The following is a 16,611-nucleotide window of genomic DNA, read 5'->3' as shown; positions in this document are numbered from 1 at the left end:
TTAGGATGTAGTTTCCCTCCTAGTATTGGAATTTTTCTATCTATTATCCTTAGTAGAGCTGAATTTGTGGAAAGATATTGTGTAAATTTTTTGTGTGGAATATCTTGGTTTCTCCATCTATGTTAATTGACAGTTTTGCTGGATATAGTAGTCTGGGATGGCATTTGTGTTCTTTCAGAATCTGTATGACATCTTCCCAAGATCTTTTAGCTTTCATTGTCTCTGTTGAGAAGTTTGGTATGATTCTGATAAGACTGCCTGTGTATGTTTCTTGTTCTTTTTCCTTTACTGCTTTTAATATTCTTTCTTTGTTTTATACATTTGGTATTTTGACTATTATATATTAGGAGGAATTTCTTTTTTGGTCAAGTCTATTTAGAGTTCTGTAGGCTTCTTGTATGTATATGGACATATCTCTCTTTAGGTTATTAAAGATTTTTGAAAAAGTTTTACAGCTGTTGAAGATATTTACTGGTTCTTTAAGTTGGGAATCTTCGCTTTTTTCTATGCCTATTATCCTCAGGTTTAATATTCTTATTGTGTCCTGAATTTCCTGCATGTTTTGGGTTAGAAGCTTTTAGCATTTTGCATTTTCTTTGACTGTTGTGTCAATGTTTTCTATGGTAGCTTTTGCCCCTGAGAGTCTCTCTTTCATCTCTTGTACTCTGGTGATGCTTGCATCTATGACTCCTGATCTCTTTCATAGGTTTTCTATCTCCAGGGTTGTGTTTCTTTGTGGTTTCTTTATTGTTTCCATTTGCATGTTTACATCCTGGAAGGTTTTGTTCAATTCCTTCACCCGTTTACTTGTGTTTTTGTGTAAGTCTCTAAAGGATTTTTCTGGTTTTGTGTGTGTGTGTGTTTTCTCTTTAAGGGCTTCTACCTGTTTACCTGTTTTGTCCTGCATTTCTTTAAGGGCGTTATTTGTGACCTTTTAAAAGTCCTCTAAGATCATCATGAGTTGTGATTTTAAATCAGAATCTTTCTTTTTAGTGTGTTGGAGTATCCAGGACTTGCTGTGGTAGAAGAACTGGGTTCTGATGATGCTACATGGTCTTAGTTTCTATTGCTTAGGTTCCTGGACTCTCCTTTTGCCATCTGTTTTTCTCTGGTGTTAGCTGGTCCTGCTCATTATGACAGTGACTTGACCCTCCTGTAAGCTTGGGTGTCAGCACTATGGGGGGTACCAGTTATCTCCCAACAGGGTCTGGGTAGAGAAATCTGTGACACAGGGTCAGCACAGGGTGCAGACAGAAAGCAGAAGGATCCTCTTTCAGACTGCTCCTTTGTTCCTGTGTCCTGAGAGCTCTGTGCATGTGCATCCTGGGCCAGAAATTTGAGCAGAGGTGGTACTCTCACCTGTGCCCTCAGATATGTCAGTGCTCCTGAGAGAAAGGTTCTCTCCCAGCCATGCTGGGGTACAAATTGATGGTGGACATTTGGTTCTCTTTTTTTAAGTTGCTCTGTCTGTGACATTTTTATCACAGCAATAGAAAAGTAACTAATACACATCTTAGAGGTCTAAAGTTTCAGAATTTTCAAAAATGTGATTAAGTTGGTATTAGTCACATTTGATATGTTACTGGGATTAATTCTTTGGGATCCTATTAGACTTTACTAAATAAAACAGATACTAAAATGAGTTCAATCTGCACTTTAATAACAGTAAGTGACTCTTGTGCAAATGAATATCAGGGTTACATTTATTCAGGTTCTGCAGCTAACATCTTCATTGCTATTATAAAGAGATTACTTTTTAAAGTTCTTATTAACTAATGTAATCTCAGTGTTTTTTTTTTTTTTTTTTTTTGAATCCAATATAGAATCATCTGGCATGTGTTTGTCCTCTTGCATTGAAATAAATTGTCCCTTGTCTCAAATACTCATTCCTTTTGCTTCTCGGCAAACTACAACCACTTTAGAGGGTGAAAAACTACTCCAGTTGCTATAGTCATCTTCAGGACATGGTTGAAGGAAGCCCATAATTCACTCTGACATCTCTTCAAAGGGGAAGAATTTCAAAGTCATCATTACTTGACCAGCAGAAATGTTGCACTTTGCTGAAGTCAATAGTCACATTGTGAAACACAGGCTGCTCTATGTATTTTGACATCTTTTATCCAGAAAGCTTCTTCCACATCCCTGCATTCTTTCTACAAATGGCTGCATGACTCCTTTCATAACAAAAAACTAAAGGATGGAACTCATGTGGCCTTTTCTTATTTTACCTTGAAAATTCTTCACTTTCTCATCTCTAACATATTTGATCATATGAAATTCATTGCATATTAACTGAATTTCATGTGTTCTACGTTGACTACCACCATTCTGACACTGTTTTAGAAATTTCATATTTATTCCTATGAATCTTGAATATGTCCAAATATTTCTATTACTTTGGTTTTCCCTTGGTCTCCTGTTAGTACCTTTGAAAAAGATTAGGAAGTATGGCCCTACTGGAAGGGTATATCACTAGGGGCAAAATTGAGAATTTAAAGGCTTCCCACCATCTCCAGTGAAATCTTTTTTGTTTCCTGCTTGTGATTCAAGATGTGGGCTCTCACCGGTTCCTGCTGCCATGCCTTTGCTCTATCATCATGATCTCAAACCCTCCAAAACTCTTAATTGCAGTTAACTACTTCATTTTATAAGTTGTCTTGGTCATGGCACTTCATTAATATAATAGAAAAGTAACTGATACAATGTGTGTGTGTGTGCATGATATATATACATGCACATAAACATACACATTTCCCAAAGTATGGGTTATTTTGTCATACTTGTAAAAACAATATCATAATTCAATGAAAAGCTTCAGGGTTCTAAAACGTCAATGTTTAGGGTCATACTGAGTCTTTACTACTCTAAATGCTGGCTTTTAATAGGACTTTGCACACTCTCGTGGTAATTAAGGATGAAAAGAAATGTTCTGTTATTGAATCTTTATGAAGGCTATTTACTCAAATTCAATAATTAAATATATAAAATATATTTACATTTATTTATACTTATATAACATGTAAAATTATTTGTTGTGTATAATGATACCTCAAAATGAGTTCTTTCTTAAATCAATTATTAAATGACTGCTTTATGTGTAGCACTGAAAATACTCTAATGCTAAGGAGGATGTAAGTAGGACACTTTATGCATAAGCATTCAGTGTTGGGTACAGAATCACAGATCACATAATTCACTAGTTCTCAAGGCAGGTGGCAAATTAGATTGCTGAGCCCACTCTAAAGGCAGTTGATCCATAGGTCTGTGGTAGGTCCCAAAACCTGCATTTCTAAAAAGATAAGAGGGGCTGCCAATGCAACTGATCCAATGTCCCCTTTTCAGACACTCCTGGAGGAGTCTTTATGCCTTTGCTTTTGCTGCTGTTGCTATAGCATTAGGCCTGTGTCTACTCTTGGTATTATCATCTGCCCAATCATTTCAGCTAGAAAATTGGGCAACATTGTATATTATCTTTAAAATTTCGTTTCTTTCGTTTGCCTCTCCCCTTCGATGTCTTCTTGGAACTCATATAAGGATTTTTTTGCTCATCTCTTTCTGCTTCACTTTTTCAAATTTCTCCATGCACTACTCCCATAGTAATATGCTTATTTAGAATTTTATATCCTCCAATTCAACTCTGATTCTCTCTTTTTTTTTTTTTTTTACAGGGGATGGGCAATAAACTCCAAACACATGACCCCAGGAATTTTAGATCTCTATGATTTGTTCTCAGTAAAGCTCAGAAGACATAACTAAAATACCACAGTTTTGAGATATTTGAACTTGATTGGGGAAAGATTATTATAGGATGTGAAAATGTCTTGTGCTCATTGGAGTGAAACAGTGTGATATATTTATTTGGGTTATATCAAGACGTTTTTCTTGGTTAACCATGGTTTCTAAGATCATTCATATTTCCAGCAACTCAGATGCTTTTGTCTTTTCTAGACACTGGTTGGGAGAATATTGTTTATATGTGTTTTTAGTTCATGGGAGAAGAACACTGGGTTAGATCAAGGTCAGAAAATGCAGGATAAGGAAAGTAGATATCTATATCAAGGCCATATTTATTGAGAGATAGAAAATTACCTAGTCAGCCAATCTCAGATATCTGAGAGTTGGAAATACATTAATAGGATGGATATTAGAGTAGTCATCTATCTTAACTGAAGGGAGGAAAGTTGGAACACATGAAAACTTTATAAGAAGAAGGGTTGGGATTTAACTATTGGGAAATTCCAGGGAAGCAAATAAAAACAGTGGCAACGAAAAGCCAAGAAAATGAAGGCATTATTTTAAAGGGGTCTTAAATATAATTCCGTGAACAAGTAGAGTGAGAAGTGAAGAAATTGAGGAGAGGGGTAAAAAAGTGATGGTATTCAGTTTTCTATTTAGGGTAACGGGAGAGAGAAAATTGCCATTAACTAAGACATAAATCATGGGAAGGAAAGCAGCTGGGGGCTAAGGAGAGAAGATAATTAACTGGGCTTTGATCATGCTGAGTTTGAATTGAATCTTATACAACAAAGATATATTGAGGGTCTATTATATGCCAGGCAACCTGCAAAGCAGTGAAGAGCCAACTGTGAGACAAGAGGGATTCCTGAGTTCATGATGCCTACCATCACCACTCAGTGTAAATCATTAAAGATTACTGGTGGTCAGTAGTTTGACTGGGAAGATCCATTTCCTTGGGAGTTCATGTTTAATAGCTGGGAACAGAAGGTCTTGAATCTTCACAAAGGAGGTAGGCCTGCAATGATTCCTGAGTGGTACAGTGGAGTTTGGGGTAAAAGAGAACACACACACACACACACACACACACACACACACACACACACACACACACACACACATATCAATAATACACGAATGGCCAGAGGAAACCTTTGGAAAACTGAAAAGAGCTCATTGAGATAGACATTATGACTGTAGACATCTGCTCCAAGCCCAGGTCTTGAAATAGGATAGACTTTTTTTTTTTTTTTTGTCTTTCAAAGAAAGATATCAATGGTTGTCTTTGAGTATATCTTAAATGATGGTGCCTTTGAGAAGGCTCTTTCCGCTTTAACACAGCATCTGGGTCTGTGACAGATTTTCTGGCTTGATCTCCATGCAAAAAGATATAAAAAGAAGGTTGATTAACAAGTGTTAGGCCTTTAATAGTAAGCCTTGGGAATGGCATGTACCATTTCTTCTGTCACCTCATTAACTAGAGTCTAGACCTATATGTCATCTATCCACCATAGAAGCTGTAGGAAAAAGTCCAGTGTTTGGGATTCAGTAGTGATATATAACAGCTTTTGTCAGAAATCTGTCAAAGCCAGGACCAAACACAGAGACCCAGAGCCAGACATTAACTAGAGAGGCAAAGAGTACCTCTAAATTAGCTGTTTCTATCAAATCTCTCCCCATCAGAGTTTAGGGAACCCTGCAGAAGAGGAGGAAAGAGTGTGAGAGCCAGAGGGTATGGAGGACATCAGGAGAGCCAGGCCCTCTGAGTTAAATGATCAAGGATCATATGAACTGACAGAAATTGAAGCAGCGAGCACAAGTCTAACTGGTTCTTCACTAAGCTATCTGTGGGCATGTTGTAGCTTTCAGTTTTGTATTTTTATGGGATGGCTGAGTGTGCAAACGAATGGGTCTCATTCTTGTGCCTGCACTTGGGGCTCTTTGACTTCCATCAAATTGCCTACTCTAGCCTCGATGTGATAGATTTTGTTTTACCTTATCATAGTTTACTATGTGCTGTGTGGTTGTTATTTCTTAGCCTGTTATTTTCCATTGGGTGACAGGAAGGGAATGAAATCAGAGGGGAAGAGAGGTAAGGAATAACTGGGAGGAGAAGCAGCAGGGAAATTGTAAACAGGTTATATTGTATGAGAAGAGAACCTATTTCTAAGTATAAAATAAAGTAAAATAAGAAGTCAGGGCAAGTACTGAATAACAATAGTAAGGCATTCAAACTATATTTTAGAGCAACTTAAGGACAGACTTAGGGAGAAAGATCACATGGGTAGATTTGTGGAGATTAGTATATGAAGGATTAAGTCATTAAGCAAATAAATAGTAAATTGTAAGAAAATGTGACTAGCTAGCCAGGGTGAATGAAATACAGATTTTCAGGTGGTAAAACAAGCAGATTTCTCTTTTGTAGAGGAACACTCAGGCAGTTATAAACATGCATCTACAGGCTCAAAACATGCCTCTTAGGAAACAATCAGGAACAGGAAATGATTGCTGTTTTTCTGTGTTCACTCAAACAACAACAACAACAACAACAACAACAACAACAACAAACAGATGAATTAGAACCAAGAACCAAACAGTGAAAGAAAAAAATTGTACACTAAAAGGACTGTCCAATCTTGGTGCAATAAAATTGTAACCAAGGATATATGGTGCCTTGAGCAAAAGATTTTTAAAGATGCCAAGGGAAGGGACAGTCCCAGGAAGGAAGGGACAGGTAAATCTTATGGTGACTAAATCGTATGTAGAGATTTCTATGTGCCATGCGAGCTCCCTGATGACCGACCTTGGGAAAATACAGTGAAGTCATGGTCCTTCACAGACTCTGCTTCTAAAAGCGAGGGACCCAATGCTTGAGTTGTCTTAACCTCCTGTGGTACTTTAGGGATCAAATGCAAGAAGCCTGGTTGCATAGCCTATGCTCTTATGGAATGGAACACAAAAGCAAAGGGAAGTGTTGGAAGTACAAGTTAGGGAGTGTCTGCATGTAGCCAAGATGAGAACACATTAGAGAACAAACAGTCCAGTGAAGTGCAGTACAGCAAGGTATTTGGAATTCTGGTGAGTTTGGAAAAATACACATACCAGTTTTTTTTTCTTGAGACGTTAAAACTCATGCTAACTTAAGATTGTGAGACAAATTCAAAAGAAAATGATGGTTTTTAAACAACAATTTATTAAAACAAATGATATGCTGAAAAACATTTCCAGATATCAATAGGCCCAATAGTGGGTAAAAACAGGGATGAAAACCATAGACTAGATCTCAGTATATTTGCGCATTGAAGGGAACAAAGAAAAGCATCTGTTCCTATGGATGTGGCAGCCTATGCCTTTTCCTGGCGTTTCAAATTGGAAAAGGTCTCTGAGCAACCCTATTAGGATGTTTGTGCCACATGCCCAAGTCCATCAACATCATACCGGTCACAAGTATTGTTTCACTTGCTACAAGTAAACCCTATACTATACTGATTGTAGAATTCTGGTAGTATGGTTTTGTTGTTGTTGTTGTAGTCTGGTTTAGTTTTTGGTTTTGTTTTGTGTCTCTGGATTTTATTGTACCATTAACATTTATCAAATGCACTGGGTATTTTATCTATCATCTCATGGGCATATCATTGCATGTGCCTAATAAGTAGATGCTTTATAGTATTTATCTCACATTGCAGGTGAAAGATAGACAGATAGATGGATGATAGATAGATAGATAGATCAATAGATAGATAGATAGATAGATAGATAGATACCTAAATAAGTCAGTCACAACTGCTGAATGAGTTTTGATTATACCCCAGGTTGTAAGGCTCATTCGGTCCTCTATCATCAATCCATACAATGTTGAATCAAAGAACTATTTTCTGAGTGGTTAGTGAGCAAAGAAACATAAACTGGTAACCTGTGGCCAGTTTTCAAATTCATTTCCATTAAAATTAAAACAAGGCACTATTTCTTCTAAGTGAATATCCATGACTGAATGTTTTAGGTAAACTGAACAATAGCTTGCTCCTAGTTATATGAGGGTAATTCAGGAAGAATGTTAAAACTGTTAGTACCTATACAATTCCCTTTAAGAAAAGAGCTATTTTTCATTTTCGCCTGAAGACTGGCTTTAAGGTTTCCCCTTAGCCACAGATAGTAAGGGAACAACGACATGGACACTGTGGTATGTTGACTGGGTAAACATCATATTTCCTCTTTACGACCTCTCCTCACAAGTAGTACCATATTGAGTTATAGGGTTATTCATTGCCTCTTCTACAAAAAGACACTTTGAAAAATTGGGTCTTTGTAGTAACACTGACAATGAAGGCACGTGCTGTCATCTCCTATTAGAATTATTTTAATCAGTGATTCACTACTATAGACAACAATTCACTCTGCGGTGGGCCTTCATCGGAGAAACAGAGCATGCAGAAATAAATACCATTGCAGAGCATGTAAGTGAGACAACCTTTTTGGGAATATTAAATGTAAGCTGAATAAATGTGTGTTTTCCTTTTATCAGTAATGAAAAGTACCTAATTTGCTCTCTACTAGGAAGACCATTGTGGAGTATGGTTAATTGGTCTTGAAAGACAATTAATATCTGTCAGGAACATGTAGCAAACACACAGGTTTTGCAAACAGTCAATCCCTTTGCCCTGTTTTCTCTGTTGTTCTGTTTATTGTGCCCAGGTCATGTGCTCTTTTGCCATAATAATCTCTAGCTAAATGGTAATTGCTCTATTGACGGCATTACTGTACATTTTTGACAGATCATTATTCATACTTAACCACTTGACCTGGAATAAATGTTAAAGCAATTACCACCGAGAGCTTTTCTATGAGAAAATTGAGGCAAAGTTTAGAGATAATCAAAATGCAAAGCTGATCATGATAGCAATTGGAAAAATGGCAAATCCTATTAAACCGATTTTTATTAGCCAAGTTGATGCCAGTAGATATTATCTGGTAATTTAGTCTTATTAAAAAGAAAATAAAGCAGCTAATTGTTTACAATTCTGGAACTTATTCCAGCTTGCAATTTGCAACTGAAATTAGGCTTTATGTGACTCGTCTATTTTGTCAAATTGAAATATGAAATCATTTGGTACAAAGCACATCTGCTTGGTACCTTTTACATCCCTAGAAAGAAAATCCCTAATTCAATATGGTTTGTACCTGTTGAGACATTACGAATGAACCAGTCTATAAGAACCAATGAAAAGCTAATATTCACTGTTTTTTATATTGTACAATATTCAAGTCTTCATTTCTAGGACTCAATTTTATTCCTGATTTATCTTACTTTATATTCAAATATTGACCAAACTGAATTTTTTTCTTAATAAAAGTCAGAGTGCAGTGAGGCTTTTGCAAATACTATCAATATATGTTTCAGTGGTTGGAAATAAGAAATTACATTACAATTTTAACCTCAACTTCAGTCTATAAATTGAAGGAACAATGGTAAAATTTTCAACATAGTGGATAGTAATTTTTTTTTCAAATTTTGAAAGCAAAATATTTAATTAGTTTCATAATGGTAAAAATATTTAATGACCTACCTAACAATGGCCTTTTAGCTTCCTTGAACATATTTTTGTTAGCTTTACTTAAATTCTTTGACAGTCTTGGATGTCCAAAAGATAACTATTGGTCCTTATCTCCCTTTCATTTTTCAAATGGATAATAGAAAAGCCACAAGAAAGTTGTGTGTGTGTGCGGGGGGGGGGGGGGGCGGTATTGTGTAATTGTGAATAAATTGTCTTTTCAAATAATAATCTCACATAAAGCAATGAAGTTATTTATGACAACAACACTTGACAAAATCTCACTTAATTTCTTCCGGAGACTCCCTTTTGCCCCCTTGCTCTTAAAGGCCTCAAGTTAAAAGTCTGGCAGGATTCCAAGTCTTTGGTCTAGTACCTTGAGCAAAGCTGTAATCAGAAGAGTGCACAAAGAGACAGAGAATCTTAAACAGATAGTCTAAAGTTTTATTGCCCCCCACTGAATCCTGAGCCCTGTTTGAAAACTATCATTAAAATTCAGAAAACTGATTACTGATATGCTGCTATGGTTATCTTGGGAGGTGTGTTTATCAGGGTCTGCTCCAGTTGCTTGCTGTAGTTTCTACATTAATGGAGGGTTATTTTTTTTCCCCCCACAGCTAATGAAAGAAGAGACTTTCTTTTAATAAGTCCATAAAACATTAAGTGGGGTTTTCCTTCTTTCTTTTGTGATTTTCCAGTCCCAAAAGATTCCTGCTCCACATCTGAGAGGTACACATTTGGCTGTCAGATGGGGTCTGGCAGTTTGTAAAGACATCATTTTACTTCTCAGTCCTTAAACTTGGCCTTATCAAAACTGATAATACATAAGATAACACTCTCTATTTGTTTCAAACATATCCATACAGAAACATAACTGCTTTCTAAAGGGGGGAGTAGATTGCCTCTAAACCTTTCTAGACATTTAAAAGACTGTAACTCAGGGGGAAAGGTGACTAACACAGACTTGAATGTTTTCTCTTACTTGAAGCAATCCCACTGAAATCAGCAACTAGACAAGGCTGCCCACTCTCCCTTACCTTTTCAATATAGTACTGGAAGTCCTGGCCAGAGCAATTAGACAGCAAAAGGAAGTCAAAGGGATACAAATTGGAATTGAAGAAATCGAAATGTCACTATTTGCAGATGATATGACAGCATGATCCCCAAAATTTGACCAGAGAGCTCCTACAGCTGATAAACAATTTAGCAAAGTGTCTGGATATAAAATTAACTCAAACAAACTGGTAGCCTTCCTCTACTCAAAGGACAAACAGGCAGAGAAAGAAATTAGGGGGACGACACCCTTCACAATTGTCCCAACATAGTGTTAGTTTTAAAATTGCCATTTTGTGTTGTTACTAGCCAAGCTTGAGTTTCCTGAGACAGACAATTATTACAAAAATCATGTCTGTACTTCGGTTCATTTTGTAGAATTTAAGTCATATTAACCTCCAACTCAATTTTTATATTCATGTTGCTTTTATAGTTTTCAAAATCATATCTTTAATAGAAGTTATGAAGTTTATGTTGTACTCATTAACCATAGGTTAATATTTACTTCACTTTTATTCCTTCTTTTCCTTTTAATTTTTAAGATCTCTAATTTTGGAAATCTATACAAGAAGGTATACATTGCTCATTAAAAGGCCAGTAAAGGCCTTTGCCCAAATACTAAGAAATGTAACCAAGAGCTGCACAAGTTGAAAACTATTAAGTTATTTCTGAAACAGCAAATTATTTTTGATTTTAATTAAAATAGGACTCAGTTACACTTTAATAAAATTCAAAACATGGTTTTTCTTTGCATTTTAAATATTACACAAAATTTTGAGATGCAAATAGGAATTTCCTTTTCACCCCCATATGTCTGTTGTTCCCCATCACATGGCTTTGTCTCTTCTAGAAACTTCTATACCTCCATTATTCAGTTAATGATACAAAGTGATATCCAGAGAAATAAGCCATAGTAATACTGTTCATGAATTATAGGTGACAATAAAACAAAGTGACTGCAGCCATCACAACTGAGCGGGAAAGAAAACAGGAAGTCCCCAATCTTCACATAATCAGGTTGACCCTGAAATGTGCTCCTAGGTAGAAGTTTCTATACATATTCGAAAGAGGTTTAACAAGCATTACATCACCCTGTGTAAACGGCTGTACACATATTCTATGTGGTATACTGGTTACCTACGTGTATTTTTTTTAAGTATCTTTTAAAGTTGGAACCTTATCTGAAGTCGAATCCCGGATGCTATTGGCAGGATTACGGTGCGGGTATTATCAGTCCATGAATGTCTTGTTAAACTTTCACTAAACCTGTGTTAAAAATGCAGTCTCCCGGGAATCCAGTGAGTCTGAGAGGCATGCCAGTTTGAGGCTATCAGACATAATCTTTGAGTGACAGGTATTCCTTGCCTTCTATCACATCTCAGATTTTATAATCAGAAGCCCACATGCTCTGAAAATGTCTGCCTGACTTGTCTAATGAGTGACTTCTCAAAAAAACCAAGTTTGTCTCTGCTGTCAAAATCCCTCACATAATGATAATCACTGCTACCAGAATTCCTTCCAGTTCAGCTATTATTTTCTCCCAGGTACAGCTTTTTAAGGACCTGTAACCCTGTCTTGATCCAAGTTGATTGAGATGCCGTATTATATCACTACCACCACGGCTCTGCTGAGTGGGTACCACAGACGCTGTCATTATCATAAAGTATCACTCAATTTCTGCACTGGCACATAATATTTGTCCCAAGGTGGTGAAAAAATGAATGAGATTCATCAAGTGATCCCGAAAGATGTAGTTACCTATAAGCTAAGTCTGTTCCGGTATAAAACAAACAAGCCATTTCTCCTTTCAGCGTCCCCTATCTTCGAAAAGCCAAGTAATCGCCATTTCTTCTGCCCGACACCCTGAATGGTAGTGAACTGTACTGTACGTGCTGAAATACCCTAAAGATATTTCTGGCTTCTTGAATTCAAGAAACCAAGAGACCAATACAAACTTATCAACTCCTAAACACTCGGAACATACACCATTGTCTGGGCTGTTGTAAAGACATGGCCACCGTGAAGACAGCTAAAAAAGAAGCCTTCATCATTTGTGACATATTGCCTTTCCTCACCTGATCCCATTTATGTGACATATACGGGTATTGATGGACGCGTGCTGGAGAATGGCTGGAGGCTTCGCATTAGTCACTACAATCACCAGTCTCAGTAATTGACATAAGAGAGGCTCTGCAGTGTGAGCCAACACCAACTATTTCATGTAGCACAGCACCAGTTACTCAGAGAGCCAGATGTGTTTTCAAAACCTGGGAAAATCCCTTCTCCAGCTGAACTAAAATAATGCTTGGAAAAAAAAAAAACAGTTTTAATTGCTCAAAGTAGCCATCAGAACAGCAGCTCAAATTTGAAACATATACGAAGGTTTTATTGTCTAACAGATAGAGAACATTGACTAATGGTGAGATGCGTTATTCTTTTCTTTTAAAGTATCTGTATGGTTACCTTGTCTATAGTTACTGTTGAGTTCTTGATTTTGGCTTCTCATCTTGTGCACGGTTAGACGATACACACCACCCAGTGAGGTTCTAGCTGCCTGCATGATTTGACGGGTTCTTGACTCAGGTACCTGAGTTGGTTTTCCAGTTTGCAACAGCTGCAGATGATCACCATTACATTCTCTTCCTATCATTGTGCAGAAAGACTCAAGTTTAGAAGGAGTCTTCTTGGTAGAAAGTTCAAGGTCTACCTTCATACTCCAATGTCCAGTGGATTCAGAAGGATGTCCTTATGGGAGCCTTGGGGAATCAGAATCCTTCCGAAAACTGGGAAGCAGTTGTATTTAATTTAGCTCCCCTCATGAAAAGCCCCCCTCAGCCCCCCCAAAAAACCCAAAGACCCAAACCCCCCCCCAACTTTTAAGTTGTATGCCGGCCAATAGACATTATTTGGGGGAGGTAAAGGCACTTGGTATTGGTTCAGTAACTCAATGCACACTGTCAGGGGAAATGACAGCCTGGAAGGGTCAGTGCATTAGACATTAAGTTTCTCCAGTGACCCAAAGTGGTGACTTTCATGCAGGGCTGGGGAAACCCCCTTTTCTTTTGTATTTGGAAATCTAGCGTTTCTTTAAAAACGTGTGTGTGTGTGTGTGTGTGTGTGTGTGTGTGTGTGTGTGTGTGTGTGTCTAAACTATGTGGTAGCAGTAGAATTAGAGCCTTGTCCCCAGTCTGGTGTTCATCAGCACCCCTGTGAGTCAGAAAGTTGTAAAACCTAAAAGTAGCAGTGTTTGGACATAATAATTACCACAGCAGACTAATGAAGACTGGAGTCTGCTGCTCTGTCTTCCATCAAGCCTATGCTCTTTGCCACAGAAGGCTAACAGTCTCAGCCATACAACCTAACTGTGTAACACGGGACCACATGGGCACATTTCTACCAGTCCCTCGCTGGTCGTCTGCAGCCTGTGCCCCGAAGCAGCAGACCTTTGTAAAGTTCTTCTTGACAATCAACTGCCAGAACTCGGAGCGACATGGAAGCCGTCTCTCAAACCATCTCCAAGCGTCTGAGGCAAGCTGAATCCAAACAAGTACCTCAGTGGAACTGCAGACTCCCTTATTCTGTATCTGTTTTCCTGTCTCCCTTTAGAGTTGCTGCCGTCTGGCTTCCCCCAGCGCCATTCTGTTTCCCTGCTACTGAGAAAAAGAAACCCGAGGGTCACAGCTTGTTTTCTTCACACCATTCTTTATTTTTCACAGCTCTTCCCACAGCAGTGTCCTCTTGTTTGCCCCCCCCCATTTCTACTTTTACGGCTCCTGTGTTTTCTTCTGGAGGAGTTTTTCCCACCTCGCAGCTCTTGCAGATTTCTTGACACATTTCTGGACTGTTTTGTTGTTGTTTTTGTTCTTTCCCCTCCTCTTGTTTGTGAATGGAGTGACAAAAGTAAACATGGGATCAAAGTGTGGGCATGAGACAGATTCAGAAAACTGCATGTGGGAATATTAGGCATATTGCACGATGCTACACTTCATAATCCATGTGGACTAATATTAATTAACATATTGCAGAGACAATTTTTCCCTCTTACAGCTGTTTCATGGGAAATGAATTTTTACACAGTTCTAGAAAAAAAATTAAGGATGCTTTGAAAAGATTTATAAATCATTTGGAATCCATCATGGATACAAGAGAACTACATGGCCCATAAAACAAAACAAACATAGAGGCACACACATCTGTTCTACATACATGTTGGTTTGTGCTTGTCTTTGAAAAATGTATCTGTTGAACCTTACTTGGGCTTAGGTGATTACGGTATTTCTTTTACTCTTTCTTTCTTTCTTTCTTTCTTTCTTTCTTTCTTTCTTTCTTTCTTTCTTTCTTCCTTCCTTCCTTCCTTTCTTCCTTCCTTTCTTTCTTTTTCAGGATTTCATCATACTTTCTTCTTCTAAAATTTTATTGTCAGTAAACACTGGTATTTAATATTCCACATATCTTGTGAGTCAGTGACACAGGAAACATCTGTACTGTGTGCCTTCTACCTTCTGGGTCAACTTCCTTAAAGATTTGATGCGAATGGACCATTTAGCCCTAAGGTTTTCTTCCTTCCATCAAGTCAGTGCATGAAAAGATTTTATTGGGAGTATGTTTAAATGAATTATTTTCACTATGCTTTCAGCTCTCAGAACACGGAAAGGGTTTGGTCAAGCTGCCATTCCCATTGTACTGTACTTATCGGAAGCAAGTTGACAACGTGGACAGAGCACTGTCTCGGGCTTGATGTCAGGTACACATCTCAGCGGCTGCCCACTGTGAATTTTGGCTACTCATTCCCTTTAGTGCTTTAGTTTTAATAACATTTCAATGTTCCTTAAATTATAGATGATCCCCTTCTTCCCTGGACATTTCAGGAGAGTTGGGGATGGTGATGGATGGGCCATAGACATGACCTGTGCCCCATGCTTAGATTCGGACGTGAGATGAATGGATGGGAGGAAACTGAGCAGAACTCCATGCTCCATGATTCCAGAACGTACCGGACATCCTCTCTTCCCCTCTTTCCACATGACAGAGTCAAAATGTCCTTCCTCTCCTCCACCCCTTGCCCACTCAGCTGACCACTTCTGAGATATTACATATTTTCCTCTAGGTCCTGACAACATACAGCACACATAATATTGTTTTCTGTGAGCCATGGGGAAAGTAGACATTTAGAGGAGACTTACCTAGAAGAAAGGGGTTCATTTTGGGTATTGGGTTGATAAGAATGAGTGAGGGAGATAAGAATGGTCAAAATACATTGTATGCATTGTATGAAGTTGCCAGAATAAATAGAATTTCATCTCCTGCATGTAAGATAAAAATAGAAGTGTTAGAAAGTGGACAAGAGTGGAGAGGATCTGAGTGAGTATGGTGAGAAAGTCATGTGCCTTTTGTATGATTTATGGTATCTACAAAAATCACATCAGTGACATCAATGGTTAGATTCTTCATATGCCCTTATTCATACTGTGATAGGCCAAACCTTGCCTGAGGCCTGTCCTACATAATGTGCAAGTGTGTGTCTTTTACTGATTCCTGTGGACATCAGACAACATCAGATGTATATAGGAAGTTCTATCTCTGGAGGATGACTTATATGAATATGGGTGGTACACAGGTGAATTTTCTATACCTTATGACAATTTTAAATTCTGAGTGACCCACCTCCTAAGTTTCTGCAAATTGGTAAGGAGAACATTTTAATTGCATAGACAGTTTTCTCAATATCACCAGGAAGCTCTTATATACACAATTTCTGAGATCACCTTTGGTCCTATTAAAGAGATGGGCATCACCTTGGCAGTCTGCTAGTCTTCCAGTTCAGTGGGTGCTTTAAATGATAAATTGCATATTTTTGTAGTAGCATTGATACCCCATTCTCTAGTCACCACCATTTGGATGGGTTCTGCCAGGCTGGTGATCTATTACAAAGTAATTTTGAGCTGTGCCATTACACACACCTCAGTCCACTATTTTAAGCATTGATTTTAAGCATTTCACCTTCAACCACAGCAAAGCATAGACCGATGATTTTAAAGAAAAGGAAGAAATGTGACTATTGCTTATCATACTTGATGCCCACGTGGTATTCTATAAGAGCAGCAATCTCCTGGTACTTCATTCTGAGTCTACGAGTCACCTGCTTCTAGGTTCTCATCTTTGGCTACAGTAAAGAACAAAGTTTGTGTTCATCAATGACTGGAATCCTAGGAAATTTGCACATTGCTTCCCAAGAGAAAAGAAAGGACAAAGGTGGATAAATCAGTCCCCCAAA

The sequence above is a fragment of the Micromys minutus genome (assembly GCF_963924665.1).
Source record: "Micromys minutus genome assembly, chromosome: 14".
Lineage (NCBI taxonomy): Eukaryota > Metazoa > Chordata > Mammalia > Rodentia > Muridae > Micromys > Micromys minutus.
The sequence above is the reverse complement of the archived record's forward strand: the minus strand, read 5'-3'. Positions refer to the sequence as shown.